We start from the raw sequence: 14850 nt of genomic DNA, 5'->3' as shown, positions 1-14850 counted from the left end.
ACACACACACACTACCGCCTCATTCCTTCCCTCTGTCGCCTGCACAGACCGCCGTTGATACCAAGAAATCGAAGAAAAAAATAATACAACAAAATAAATAAATTTGATGGTTTAAAATGGGGGCTCATTCCCACCATTGGCGCTCACTCACCGCACACAAAACCCACCCCTCTCTCTGCCTCTAGCTCGCAAGATTGTAGAAATTCAAAGCTATCAATCGAGAGGAGGGTAGAACAAGAAAAAATTTAAAAATCTAATGAAATTCTACAAGAAAAATAAGCCTAAAAAGTTTTTGCATTGGGTTAAAAGATGAAGTTGGTGAAGTGTTTTGCATTGAAACCAAGCTTGGGGGAAGTATTTTGCTAGTAAGTACTTCAAGTAGAATGTTCATCACTTTTTGTGCCAAGGCATATACGAGCAACTCATTTAATGGAATGCATAGACATTGCAAGATTCTTCAGGGTTGTGAACATTTTTGGATTATATGAAAACTTCTTGCATTAAACTAATACAGGAGTTGAGGGTTCTTTTTAGTGTTTACTTGAATACTAAATGTATTGTGCACTAATCCACGAGCTACCTTGAAGGGGTATAGCCTATGGCACAACATTGAGTTGAGACTGACCAATTGAGAGAGCTCAAAATCCATGTCATCATATGCTTTCTCCCTTATATGCTATCATATCTGCTACATGCAAGCAAACAATCAAACATCGAGTGTATACTATGATTGTGTGAGATTTATATACATAAGTGAACCTCATTGCACAAACTTTCTGGTTCGTGCATTAGGTGAGTGTCACCTTGTTTGAAATCTCATTGCACTGAATGAAATACTCTTTTTAGAATGCATGGAAGCTTCATTTGAGAGCTACATTGATGATGCATACATGCTTGGTCGAGAATGTGCATTGAAATGTGGACTTGATTGAGTGTACATTGTTAGTGCTTGCTTTAAATGCAAAACCCCTACATAGCACTAATCATTGAGCTTGTTTGAAAGATCATGAGATAGCATTAGCACAGTTTGTGATTGAACATGACATTGGTAGTGCTTGTATTGATTAACAAATGCTTTCATGCACTAACAATTGAGCTTTATTTTGAAGGGTTGTGGGCACAAGAACTTTCCATTAATCCAAGAAAGGGTCATCATTGCAAAAAATTGCAAAATGTGGCTAGTTAGAGCCATTCCAATTGTTTGGATTAAAAGTTGTATACATGCTAGCTCATAGCTTGGTCCAAAATGCAAATGTTTTCATTTGAGCTAGTTGTTTACCCAATTTTTTTAGAGCTTTCAAGTACAAAATTTGGCGATTGAGAGCCGTTTACTTTCATTCCATTAAAAGTTGAAGTCGTCTCTAGCTCATAGATTGATCTAAAAATTGTAAAATTTCATATAAGCTAGTTGTCAGCCAAATTTTTGGAAAGCTTTAAATTGTAAAATTCGGCTTTCAAGAGCCACATCATTTCATCAAAGTTGCATTATTTTCAGCTCTTGGCTTGTTTTTAACTCCATATTTCATTGAGCTAGAAACTAATCAACTTTTGAATCATCCATGAGAGGTTGTAAAATTACAAAATTTGCTTATGAAGAAGCTCATTTTATCTCTCATGGTTATTATGTATGCATACACTTGCTACTAAAGAGCATCATGTGCATAACCAAAGGCACTTTTTTCCTTCAGGTTTTTTCCCTTTGGCAAATTCGGGTATGCCAGACCCTAGCTTTAGGTTCTCATTAATGTTCTTTTGTGTGTTTTTGGATTTCAATAAAAGGCCTTTGGAGCTTGTGTTTACACTTAGCTTCAAAAGGCTTCTTTTGCAAATAAAAAGGATCAAGAGACTTCTCTATACAAAGGGGATGCTTGGTCAAGGTTTCACAAAGAGCATGATAGGTGTAATCCTTCCATGATTTTGCTCTTTTGTTTTTCTCTTCATTCTCTTGCTTGGCTTAAGTAATTTTCGCTTCTAAGCTATGGTTTTTTCATGTGCGAAAGCTAGGCATCCTAAAGTTTTAACACTTTGCTTTGTGAATATTAACTCATCAAAAAATTAGGTTTTATGTGTGCTAATCATAGGTAATTGGCCTTGACCTTAGGTTAATATAGGATCATTTCTTATTAGTCCTAGACTCTTAGTGATAGTCTTAATACTCCATTCATTTTTAACATGACCTAGAGCTATGATTAAGCTTTAGTCCTTTAGTCCAATTGCCATTAGCATTGGAAGCAATAAAAAAGTGCTAAAAAATGAAACAATGAAGCAAAAAAGTGTCAAGAAAAAGTAGCAAAAATGCTACTAAGACACATGAAAAGAAAATTTCTATGTTATGTTGTGTCTATGTGAGGCCTAGGGACTTATTGTCACTTGGCAGGCGAGGGGAATCACCTTGGATCACTTGGGTCAAGGCCCTAAACCGATGCCCTGGGCTGATAGGGGTTAGCCGTTGCCTTGGTAGGCTAGTAGATTCTTGGAACACCTTCTTGAGGGTTCAAGGAGCCGAGAGTCGCACCTCGCACCTAGATTTGCCTTGGGGTAGTAGCCTTGTGATGTGATTTACTTTTTTCGATGAATGAAAACAACAAAACTTCCATGAGCTTCAGAAAGCTTTGACAATGTACTAATAGATTATGAGCTTTTTATTAGCCCGTAGACATGATAAACTTGAATGATTTATTAAGATTGGTCACATAGTTTTTAGCCTAGTAGGTTTATGAGCTTGCATTAACCTAGGGTCATAATTGATTGCTTTTGTTTCATGCATAAAATTGAAATTTCAAGTGGTTTAATCTTCATGATAGTTTGAGTGTTTTTTTGCTTTATGTTGCTTAGTTTTTTACTATGATTCACCCATCTTTTAGAAGCAAAAAAATCACTTTGCATGATTGTTCATTGTACTTCATGTTTTTATCCTTGTTGGCCTTTGATGCTCATTACTTGTTCTTATGATTTGCAGCTCAACATTTCTTCCACGGACTTTCTTTCTACCATGTCACCGTGTTTTGCTTCATCGGCACACAAGGACGTGCGCCAAATTAGGAAGGGGGGAATGTTAGCAGCGGCTAACATAGGCTACACCGTTTATGCATCAAGCGGGAGATATGCTATGGATGTCACAATATTTTCCACTCACTTAGTATAAGTCTTGGGCTCATTGGGAGTTCCAAAGTTGTATATGGTAGTTAGAGGGCTCAAGCTTAAACCCATAGTACAAAAAGGATTGTGGTGAAAGCCTTTAAAAGGAAGCTTTTATGCAAGGAGGCTTCATTCTTGAGTATCCACTCTTGAGGGTCCACTTTTGAGAGCTCTCTCTCCCTCTTGAGTGTCCACTCTATGCCTAGCCTTGAGCTTAATGCCCATGCTTAAGAGGCTAGTGCTAATCCATTGTAATTAGAGTAAGCTATCTTTGATTAATCTAATCCCTATTTTCTCATTAGTCTACTTCTTCTCTACATTTCATTATGTCATGAAGTAGTATTCCACTCCCATTATTCTATATTTGAGAGAGGTATGTACTTCTTGCTATTAACCACTCTTACCCTTCTATGAGAATTAGATTTGCGATATTTAGCATCACTAATTAGGATTGATTAAGTTGGGCCTTAATCTTGTAATTAATGTGTGTGCCCTATTGTTTGCTTGTGTGTGGATAGGTTTTATGAAACTCTAACACCATTCACCTCGTGTGTACAGCTATTGATGAAGTGCCGTGATTGGCATGTGGTGATTGGAGATGCCAACACCAATGTAATTAGTGTGTGCTTATAATTAATGTGCTTGGGGTTTCTAGTCTATGGCAAGTCGGACTTCGATGGACTTGATGTGTGTAGAAGTTGATTAATTAGTGATTAGAGTATGTTTATAGTTAGTCTTAACATGGCTAATCTCTACTTGCATCGGTAAGGTATTCTATTGAATCCTCTATTTCTATTCATCCGATGCTCGTGCTCCCATGCCCTAGCCGGGTTGCCGAACCATGGATTTGATAATTTTGTGTGGGTTGCGATTAGGTCATTGCTACAATGCCTCCCTACACATTTCGTTCTCTTTCTTTCCTCACTTCTACCGTGCTTTTCTAGCTTTCCATGTGTTTTGATGGCTTTTTCGTTCAATTCTAGGTGTATTACATCTTGGTTCTTCATTTTCAAGTCCCCCTTTCTCTTTTTGAGCCTGAGCTCGTGTAATGACCTGTATAGGTATTATTGTTTCATTTCGGAACCACTGCTTGAAGGGATAGCCTCCAAAATGTTTATGGTTGCTTTAACCGCTTTGTTTGGATTTTCTGGACAATCAGCAATCAAACGAGTGATGTCGCAGTCTAGACAATACGCATTCACTCGGACAATTTTCATACGAGGACAATCTTTCATAAGATGGTCACCTTTACATTTATAGCATGGTCCCAACGGTTGTCGTGGAGCTCCTTGAGCACCCCTTTGTTGGTAAGCAGGTCTTGGTCCATTGAAACCTCCATTGGCTATGAACAACAATGCTCTCTCGTCCAAACTATATCTACTTTCTCCTGCAGCCTATGTCGATGTTGGTGGTCCAACATTGCCGATCATGCTCCATGGTAGTATGTTGGGCAGGCCATTGTTCCACTTGGCTCTTCGTAATAAACAAGGACAGGCACTAACGCTTGTTCCTCTGGTTCTTCCGCAGCAAGCGTATATCTCACACCTATTGGTCTTGTCCCTAGGAGTGGTGGTTGTTGCCCTAAAATTGGCTGTGGTCGTTCAACCCCAGCTGGTCCTGGAAAATTCCCCGCAGTATATCTAGGTACAAGTGGCACTTGTGGTGGTGCTACTTGCGGTTGGGGAACATACTATCGTTCTCTCACATACCCTTTATTATAGTAGCATTCCTCAGTAACATGATTTGGCCATTTCTGTTTGATGGCGCACCACTTTAATGGCTTAGCTTGTGCTTGGCAAATGGGCTAATCCTCTTTAGCACCTCCTCTATCATTCGCTCTTGATTTACTCTTGGTTCATTTTGTTGTACTGTCTTTTCAAACTTTGACCCACTTTGTTGAGATGATGAATCATCATCTCTGTCTCTTAGATCTCCAACTCTATAGATCTCACAGTTATCTACCAGGAACAAAGCCTCTTTGGTTAACTCATTTAGAGTGGGGCTTTTCTTCACATGCAAACCTTTTTAAGGTCAGCATTTTTCAGTCCTTGGATAAATATCAACATCAGTCTGGATTGAATAGGTAGTTCTTCCATTGGACAGAACTTTACATATCGTTTCAGCCGTAGGGCTGCCTTCCTGACAAATTCTCTTCTTTCTGTTTAAACTTGTGGATTTGAGAGACAGTATTATATGCTATCCCTCTTTGAGAGAATTTCTCCACAATCTCGTCAAAAACTTCTTGGATGGTCCCAAAATCTCGTCTTTCAACAAAATCAAACCAGGTGGCGGCGTCCTCCTCTAGGGTGAGTCCAAATCCAGCAATTTTTATATTGAAGTCTCTAACCTCTTCTGCTTATATCACTCTCAAGAATGTTGCCATGTGATCTCTAGGATCCCCTTCCCCTGAATACCTTTTGTGTACCCATTTCTAGACTTGCGAAGGTCTAACACGTCTTTGTTCCACCAATTGAACTGTGGAATCTCCTCGCCCTTCTCCCCTCACAGGGTCTTGTCCAGGTCTCAATCTGTCGTCAAGTGCACCCCCTGTCCCATATCCTCTATATGACCTTTCAACAAGTGGTTCCATTGCAAACCCTCTTTTTGCTTTGATTCTCTCCATATAGGGGAATCCTATTGTGGTCGATATCGTTGTTGGTCCCTTGCTCTCCTTCGGATAAGAATAAGAGTACGTGGCATGGGTGAGACTATAGGGTTCACATATGGACTGTTTGTAATAGGGACTTTGCCTCTATAGAACTCTTGTTCCCTTGTCACTGTGGGTTGCAACCATGATTGCAACGTTTCAGGATTGTTGTTGAGATACGAAGGAAAAACCGGTGCTTCTACCATTCCAGCTTTCCTGGCTAGGATTCTAGTCGCATCCTCCGTTTCCTCAAAGGGATTGGTACATTTATTAGGGGTAGGTTTTAGTCCTTGAGTGGCAGCGAGGTCTATTGGAATTACTCTATTGGCTATCAATCTTGCTACCTCTGTCTTTTCTATGCCTATACTCTCGTCAATATTTGTCAATATATAGTATGAGACTCCCTTCACCTGATTCATATGAGAACAAGTACAAAGTCTTTTCTGTGCCTAACTCAAAGGCAAATGGTGCTAGACAACGAAAATATGTCTTGACTCTCCCGTTCAGGTATTCATAGATTCCTACCGCTCCTTGGTTAGTTGCAACTTTAGTCACCTTCTTGTCAAACATTAGGGTGGCATTAGGAAGGTCTATTAGAGGAGGTGTTTTGGTGATTTCAGAAACCATCTTCCCCTTTACCACATTATCCCCGTACTTGTTGTAGTTCTCTAGATCCTTAAAAATAAGGTAATGTGTTTCCTCCTCATCATAGAATCTATCCCCATCATCGTACGCTAGAAGGGCATCCACTCCTTCTACTGGTTTTTCCTCAATACATATGATTTTTCGTCCACTTTCGTCAGCATATACCAGAGCCCCATGGGCATTTGGTCCTTCTAAGTAAAGGGTTGTAAACCACAATGTCCGAGGACGGTTTTTAGAGGTGCTCCCTCCTCCTTGGATTGGTTGGTTAACCACGGTGTTCCTGTCCGCCATGAGATAAAAATATTGTTCAGAGGAGGTGTCGGTTCCACTACCGTCTTCTATGATTGGTGCTAGTGGGTGTATTCTAGCTTAGGTCACACTCTCCTCCGTAGACACTATGCTGATCTGATCTCCTTGTGATTTTTGGTCTCTTTGGAGGTTTCTTCTTGATCTTAAATACATCAATCCCTTAACACACCACTACAAATTCAAACCTTTTACCTTTAGAGTTCGCTCTGTCATGTCTTAATCTGGCTATTTCAGCTCTCCAATTGGTTGATTGATTGCACTTCCGATTGGTCTGGACTTGCTAGACCTTGTTGTTGGCTATCTGTACAAAACTTTAGACTCTGCAATTTTTTGTCGATGGTGGTTCTTCTTTTAGTAACATTTAGTATTGATTAGGAAGAACATGCAAGTACTTCCCATCCAAAGCTTGTTTTGGAAGGGTTAGTTCCCAGTATATGTTCTTCTCATTGAATTGACTGGTAAAATATGTTGTCAGAGTTAAGTGGAATACCTGGCAGGCTCAATTTACCAGTATGCTCTAAATTTGGCTCTTAGACTTTATACCGTATAAAGTCTATTTGACAAAAATGGCAATATTTCTTCACCAGATGTTCTCTACCATGCATGTAACTCTCAAAAACTTTTAAAATGACAATTGGACCACTTTAGTGTAAGTTACAATTTGATGCAGATTGATTTTGGATATTTTTCTATCCTTTGGCACTTACAAGCTCAAATGCTTTCCAAATTGAATGCAATCTTGGCTATTGGCTTCTAAGGTCCCTTAGAATGCAAGGATATGGCCCAATTTAGCTTTGGAAGTCAAAAGGGCCAAAAAGACATTATACGCGTATAAAGTCTTTTTGACCAGATTGACTAAATTTTTGCAGGTTTTTGCTTACAGTTGTATGCTCATACTCCCTGTATGGTCTGAAGTTCAAATAATGGTCAATAACATCAAAAATAATTATATGCGTATAATGTCTTTTTGAGCCAATTGACATGAAACTTGCTCCAGAGGTAGCCCAACACTCAAACGCTTCACAGATATTCTTTGACTTGAGTTTGGAATCAAGTTTGTTCAAGTTGTGGCCAAAAAGGGTCTGTAGAATGTTTTGATTGTTTCTTTGTCTTTTTAAGCTCAAATTTTGGTCCAAGTGCAATAAAATTTAAGCTATGGGCTTCCCCAAGGCTTTAGGAAACTTTGGATTACTCATTTACACACTTTGAGTCTAATCTAAGCCAAAACACATTATACGCGTATAAAGTCTTTTTTACCAGATTGGAGATTTTTTTTTTGTTTAAGGTTCTCCTTTATGTGTACACAATGTGTATGTGCTCAAAATCAAGTTTTGATGCCAAGGTTTCACCAATTCAACTCTTTTCTTCGTTTTTGGCTAGAATTTGCAAAATTCTCTCTAGATGTCGAGTTGGTTGACCAAATGGTGTGGAATCTTATAGTCAAGCTTATAAACACCTCCCAAATGGCTTAGTGATGACAAATATGCAGGATGATCCCCAAATCTATGTTGGAGACATTATACGCATATAATGTCTCCTATCTCAGAATTTAGATCTGTTTCTATCCCAAGTCCCCCTACTCATTAGCATCATGTACATGTGTTCACAACAAAATTTAAAGCTCAAAAGTGCTTATAAACACAAGTTTTTGCTTTTTTCCGTCACAACCACTCTGAGTTTTGGCTTCTTTTGGTCTCCAATTCTATGGCAAAATTTTCCACTCAAGGTATTCCCAGGGTATAAATACTCATTTGAACACTTTGGCACAGTCAGTTTCCACAACTTTGGTCTCCTTTTAGCCCTGGAGACTTTATACGCGTATAGAGTCTAACCTTGCAGAATTCAGATTTTTATGTGCAGAGCCCTTTCTAATGCCTTCTTATGCCCTCAGTAACCCTCAGGCATGCAAAACATTTTTATGAACTTTGTTTTGCACTGTTTCAACTAAGAATCACTCTTTTTTCAAGATTTCAATGCAACCAATCAACTTGAGCAAATTTTCATTGATGGACAGCTCTAGATCAAGATCAAATCATCTACCTAAAGCTACTCCTAAACATAAAAAATGGGATTTTGCAATTGTGAGTAGATAAGCACTTAACTGACACACACGGACTAGGCAATGCCTTTATCACCTCTTCAACCACTCAAACTCCCAAACCAATACAATTCTCAACTAAAACCATCAACACAGGTGACCAAGGCAAGACACATGCTTTCTAGCACCTCTCTATAGGTCCTAACTAAACTAAGATTGAAAAGAATACTCTAGCACACCACAGGAACTCTCACATCATAGGATTAGTCTAAGGTCACCTACCTAGGGCTTTGTTCCCCGGCAGTGGTGCCAATGTTGGCGGATACACCACGAGCGGATGCTAGCATAGCGAGAACAGAACCAACAACTCTATGTCGGCCAAGGGCGAAGCTTAACCCGTAGGCACATAGAAATAAGAAGATGGGTGTCAACCTCCTTCTCGACCTTCTAAGACAATCTCTAATCGAGGAAATCAAATCTAAGAGTTCTTATGCACTAGTGAAAGCAATCCAACCTACGATGCTTATGCTATCTGAATCTAGGCCAAATGCATTCAAAATGTCACGAAACTCACAAGATATACTCTCCTTATCAAGAGATAAATACCCTATGGACTGTGACTCAATAGCCGACCTCGAACTACCTCTTGCGACAATCGTTGTATAAAGACAGGCAGCAAAATACAGGTTACCATTTTCCATGGCATATGGTCCTAATGCGTAGTCCTACGCTGCATGAATCCATAGGTGCAAAGAATTCACCAAACGAACACTTGGTTTGCAAGAAAACTCACCTGGAAGCTAGTAGGAGCTCACTCTGCATCGTAGTCGGAATCACACACTCTTGGTGTTGAATGGAAGCCCTCGTCGTTGCTAACACGATGGTGGTGTTGCTTTAGCAATGGACCTTTCGTAGCGCACATAGAGAAGAGAAGAAGTCGCTCTCTCTCTCTCTCTCTCTCTCTCTCTCTCTCTCTCTCTCTCTCTCTCTCTCTCTCTCTCTCTCTCTCTCTCTCTCTCTGTGTGTGTGTGTGTGTGTGTGTGTGTGTGTGTGTGTGTGTGTGTGTGTGTGTGTGTGTGTGTGTGTGTGTGTGTGTGTGTGTGACACCACGCACAGTGAAAATCGGATTTGATTAATTCAAAAGTTGGGTTTAGGGTTACAAAAATTGACTTATATACATTCCTCCTTAGAGGCTTGCTCCCACAAAGTCTAATGGCTGCTCAAATATTACAAAAAGTATCATTCTGCTTCAAAAAATAATGATACAACACATTGAGGAAACTTCTTCTGTGTTCCACCGTCAACAACTCCTCCACCGGATGATTGTGTGTACCTTGATGAATGAACAAATGAGTCTTGTTTCTATCTATCAACACATAATATACGTTGCAAGAATATTCTTGTAGCATTATCAATGCTTCACCACATGGAAGCAAGCAAGAGATCCATTTGCATTACTTTTCATACCAACAGATGGGATAATATGCAATAGTTTTCCTATCCATGTTGTCTTGTTTGGTGCACGACTATGAGGTCTAATGGGACACATACAATTATTGCACATAAGATGTCCGCCACATTTGCTTCTCCTCACCCCAACAGAAAATTTCATCCTAGTTTGCATCGGCTTCACCCAACAATGACCATCATACTTCTATTCCATCCCCACCATAGTTGAGCCACCACCATGGAGGACATGGGGCAATTCATATACACAATTTCCATTGTAGTGATGTGGAATCTCCTCAACCTGCCCAATAATTGTATCACTTAAAATCATTTTTCTTAATATATGATACTTGTGCTTAACCAGAAGAATGCACTGCAAAAGTGCTTTCCGTAACAATAATATTGGGTGTCGTACACACAAAACCCTCCATGTTGTGACCTATGACATGGTTTAAAAGGCTGCCAAGAAAGCTAAAGTCGTTTACTATTTCTTCGCTGCAATTGTCACTAAGCACCTCATATTTAGAGGATGGGAGCACTAGTTTTTCATCAACCTCATCCGAAGAACTTGATGAAATATTGATAACATGCTCTCTGTTCTCGTTGTTGTGAAACATGCCAGGTGTCATCTACGTTGAGGATTTTTCATTTTGAATAATCAAGAATTTCTTTGCATCCAACAAAAAGTGGAAATCTTTGCCTATCATGACACCATCCCTCACACGAGTTTGAATCTCACCCTCCGAAGTAGGCACAGGTGCAAACACCTCAAAATTGCTCGACCCGTTGTGATCTTTTGGGTTGATCATAGCATACCTCTTTGGACAATGAATAGCAATAGGTTGCGATGCAATAGAGCCCAGAAACAAACTCACGTTCATAGAAGCATCCATGAGTTGAGACTTGATGATAAAGTAGTGAGTTTTTGGTCCAATTAATGCTTTATTTATAGATGAATAGGTTGCCTATTACTAGATAACACGAGGTTTTCTATCAACCACCTAAATATGATTTCAACACACCTTATATGCTATGTGCCCTATTCCGTATTGGCAAATGAAAGTCTTGGACCAAGATTATTCAATTAAAGAACATGAGTACAAGAGCCTGGAAAAATCCGTGTTACACACACACACACACACACACACACACACACACATAGAGAGTGAGAGAGAAATTCTCCAAAATAAAATCCTTAATCTAGGTATATTTGGCTTAGTGAATTTAGGGGAAAGTAGCTTGACCCAAGTGTATTCCACCAATGAGGGATAAAAAATCAACACAATAGAGAGTGATGGAGAATTTGTAGGTTAGAATCTTCAAACTGTGGTTTCAAAGTGTTAACTTAGAAATAGGGTCGAAGTTGGAGTGTATTATACTTGAATGTACACCACAAGAATTTTCAAACTTAGGCTTGAAGGCAATCAAGATAGATCACGTAGGGACATAATGTGGTCAAGTTTACAACAACAAAATTATTGCTCCTTAAATGAGGCATTTTATTTATCAAACCTTAAATTAAATGAATTTAAGCACACTCTAACAAACTGACCTCTTGGAGTATCCTCACGTAGTTCAAGTGTCCTGCTAAAGGACATGAAAGGAGTTTGGAATTCTCAATTGAGTGGTGATGAAGCACATGCCTTACCATTACCCTTATTATCTTGAAGGCTTGTAGATCTCCACCATTTTCTACGGGCATGGTTAGGCTCTATTGACAAGCTTCTAGTTCTTATGCTCTCCTGGTATGTATTATACAATATCTACATATTGATGCTCTTGGGGCACTAGGCCCCCTATAGTCTTTTGAAACGCCCCCATGAATTTTGGGGCACTAGGCACCCTAGAGTGTTCCAAAAAAATCCATGTCTAATGTGAACTAAAGGAAAGAGCTAGAAACTTAAAGAAAGACTCAAGTCTATAGATGAGTCAGTGACATCATCTATGAGGTGGGCCATGGCTATCCTACTTAGGCGTATGGTGCTATATCTTTGGTGCCTCATTAGGTTTCTGACCATAATATGGGGCTCTCGGATGTCATCGTCATGGGCATGATCATAAGGAGAAGTCGTGCATTTTGTATAGTAATGACACACTTGAAGTTGTTGAGAGATTTGAGTAACTTGGCCTTGGGCTCCAGCCAATCCTAAGTGGCATGGATGTGTTATGAATCATTTGGAAGCTGGAACCACTAGATACATCTAGGGATTAAGATACTCTAATCAGATAGTGAAATATAGTTATATGGCTTGTGATAAGCCTACACAAATCTCCCCAAAGCTCTCTCTACCTCAAGCAATGTAGCAAAAACCACAATGTTAGGTGCTATGTATCTCATTGATATAAGGCATCTATCCTAAAAACCTCGTGTAGCGGCTCACGGCCTACTCTCTCTCTCTCTCTCTCTCTCTCTCTCTCTCTCTCTCTCTCTCTCTCTCTCTCTCTCTCTCTCTCTCTCTCTCTCCCCCCGATTTGAAGCTTGTGATAGCCAGCTTCCTTGGCATTTTGCAGTGCTGCTCATCAAGCATATCTCTTGATTGCTACCAATTCTAGCCATCAAGAATGTACAAGCTGAATTCTAGCAAGAAAAAAATAACAATTGGGTTTTATTAAATAGAAGTGTTGTGCACATCTAGCCAAGCACATTCTACATACACACGTCTTTTAATTACATTATTAAGACTCGACACTTAAGACTTCAATCACAAACACAAGTTCACAATTAGGTTGAATCCCCCACGAAGGAAACCTGCTACTCTGTATGCATAATCTAGCAAGCACTTAAGAGGTGCTACTTTAACTTGCATGCCTAAAACTCCTTCATGCCAACCTTTAATGACTCTTCCTTGTTCAACTTGAAACCTGGATACTTGTTGACCTGGATCCTTTGTGCTCCAAAACTTTTGAGATAGATCACCATTCTTTCCATCTCATGTGCAGGTGAATGTTGACGGTTTGGCCAATGGAAGGCCTATGACCATTTCCAACTTGAAGCCCTACCTTCTCCACTCCCATCTTTGTAGAATCAAATTTTTCCATAGTAGCTAAAGCTCACCTTTAACCCAAAGTATGATTCTCACTTCCCTTTTTTTTGTTTTGAGACAAGCCATTAAATTCAAAACTTGTTTACATAGTTAGAGCTTTCCAAGTGCAGCTTGAAAAGTCATTAAAATCTAAAATCCTTTTTCTCATGGAGACGAACATTAATAAAGAGTTAAGAGCTTGCCCATTACAAGTACTCGCCAATTTTGCCCTTTGTTTTTGCTAAAGTTGATCAAAAGCACTATTTGCATCCCCCTGCGCTACCACAAAGTACAATGGATCTATCAAGTGAGACTCTAGGGGTGTAGGATATATGACCAAGTAGCTCTATCGCTCGCTGCTCATCCTGTGGGTGTGGAGTCTAGTTTGCTGAAGAAATCACACATCATGAAACGACAGAGGGGCAAAACATTTATAAGGGAGGGTTATATAGTGCATTTGTATATGTAGTGCTCCTTTGTCTCTGAGTCTAGACTGTAAAGCTCACATAAGTTTTTGTCTATCGATGTGGTCTCCCTTTCATCCTGGGGTGCTAGGTGGCCTGGAGAATTCAAAAAAATATAAGTGTCTCCCGAGGCCTGAGGCACTAGGCGTCGTGAAGCCACTAAAAAAAAACTTTCCCCTTGCATCCTGGTGTGCCCTAGAACCTTAAAAAAAAAACATCTCACCTCGCAAGGCTTGAGGTGCTAGGCGCCTTGGAGCTTTTTTTATTAAAAAAATCCTTGCATCCTAGGGCGCTAGGCACCTTGGAGCCTTCAAAACAAAGTGGTGCCCTTACATTGTGGGGCGCTAGGCGCCCTAGAGACTTTTTTTTTTTGGCACATCCTGAGGCATGAGGCACTAGGCGTCGTGGAGAGTTCAAAAAAAAACTTTTCCCTTGCATCTTGAGGCATTAGGCATAGTGGAGCCATTTAAAAAAATCATTCCAAAGCTCCCCTTGAATCTTGGGGTGCTAGTCACCTCAGAGTCTAGCTCAATAGCAGCGGCCCTAGAGTTCAAAAAAAATTCATACACATGTTTCCCTTGCATCTTGAGATGCAAGGATCCCAAATCCTTCTTAAAAAAATCATTCACTACTCTCCTCTTGTATCTTGGGATGCTAGACGTCTCAGAGTCTAGCAAAATAGTAGCACCCAGAGTCAAGCTAGTTGGCCCAAAAATGAAAAGTTGGTCGGCCCAAAAAATGAACAGTTAGGACCAAATTTACTACCCCCTACTCATTGTAAGGTCTCCCACTTCGTATATAAATAGGAACCCATAGATATACTTTTTTTTGGTAGATTTGAGGAGGATCATCGAGTGGAATTATTGATCTAAGAGTGTCTGCTACTTGAACATCGTCAGGTTTTTGATGTGTTCTTGGATGGCGTGTGTTGGTGGATAAATTCTCTCTATTGTTTATTGGTCCTTGGTAGCATTAGTTACTCTCATGAGATTTCCAATCCCATCAATCACTTCACATGTCTTTGCAAACCCATTGTAGACTAAAATTGGCACAATATTAGCAATAGAGATTTCATGAACTTATAATTTGTGACCCTAAATCCTCTGTAGTCTTGATATAGTCAGAAACCTCATTAAT

General features: G+C 39.7%; 1 pseudogene; it reads right to left on the bottom strand.

Moving 5' to 3' along the window:
- Positions 1–12902: 12902 nt before the first annotated feature.
- Positions 12903–13241, bottom strand: LOC147448212 (peptidyl-prolyl cis-trans isomerase FKBP12 pseudogene; annotated as a pseudogene).
- Positions 13242–14850: the final 1609 nt, after the last annotated feature.

Source organism: Adiantum capillus-veneris, chromosome 11 (genome assembly GCF_014529385.1).
Source record: "Adiantum capillus-veneris isolate H3 chromosome 11, ASM1452938v2, whole genome shotgun sequence".
Taxonomy (NCBI): domain Eukaryota; kingdom Viridiplantae; phylum Streptophyta; class Polypodiopsida; order Polypodiales; family Pteridaceae; genus Adiantum; species Adiantum capillus-veneris.
Note: the sequence above shows the minus strand (reverse complement) of the source record. Positions and strands in the feature narration are given on the sequence as shown.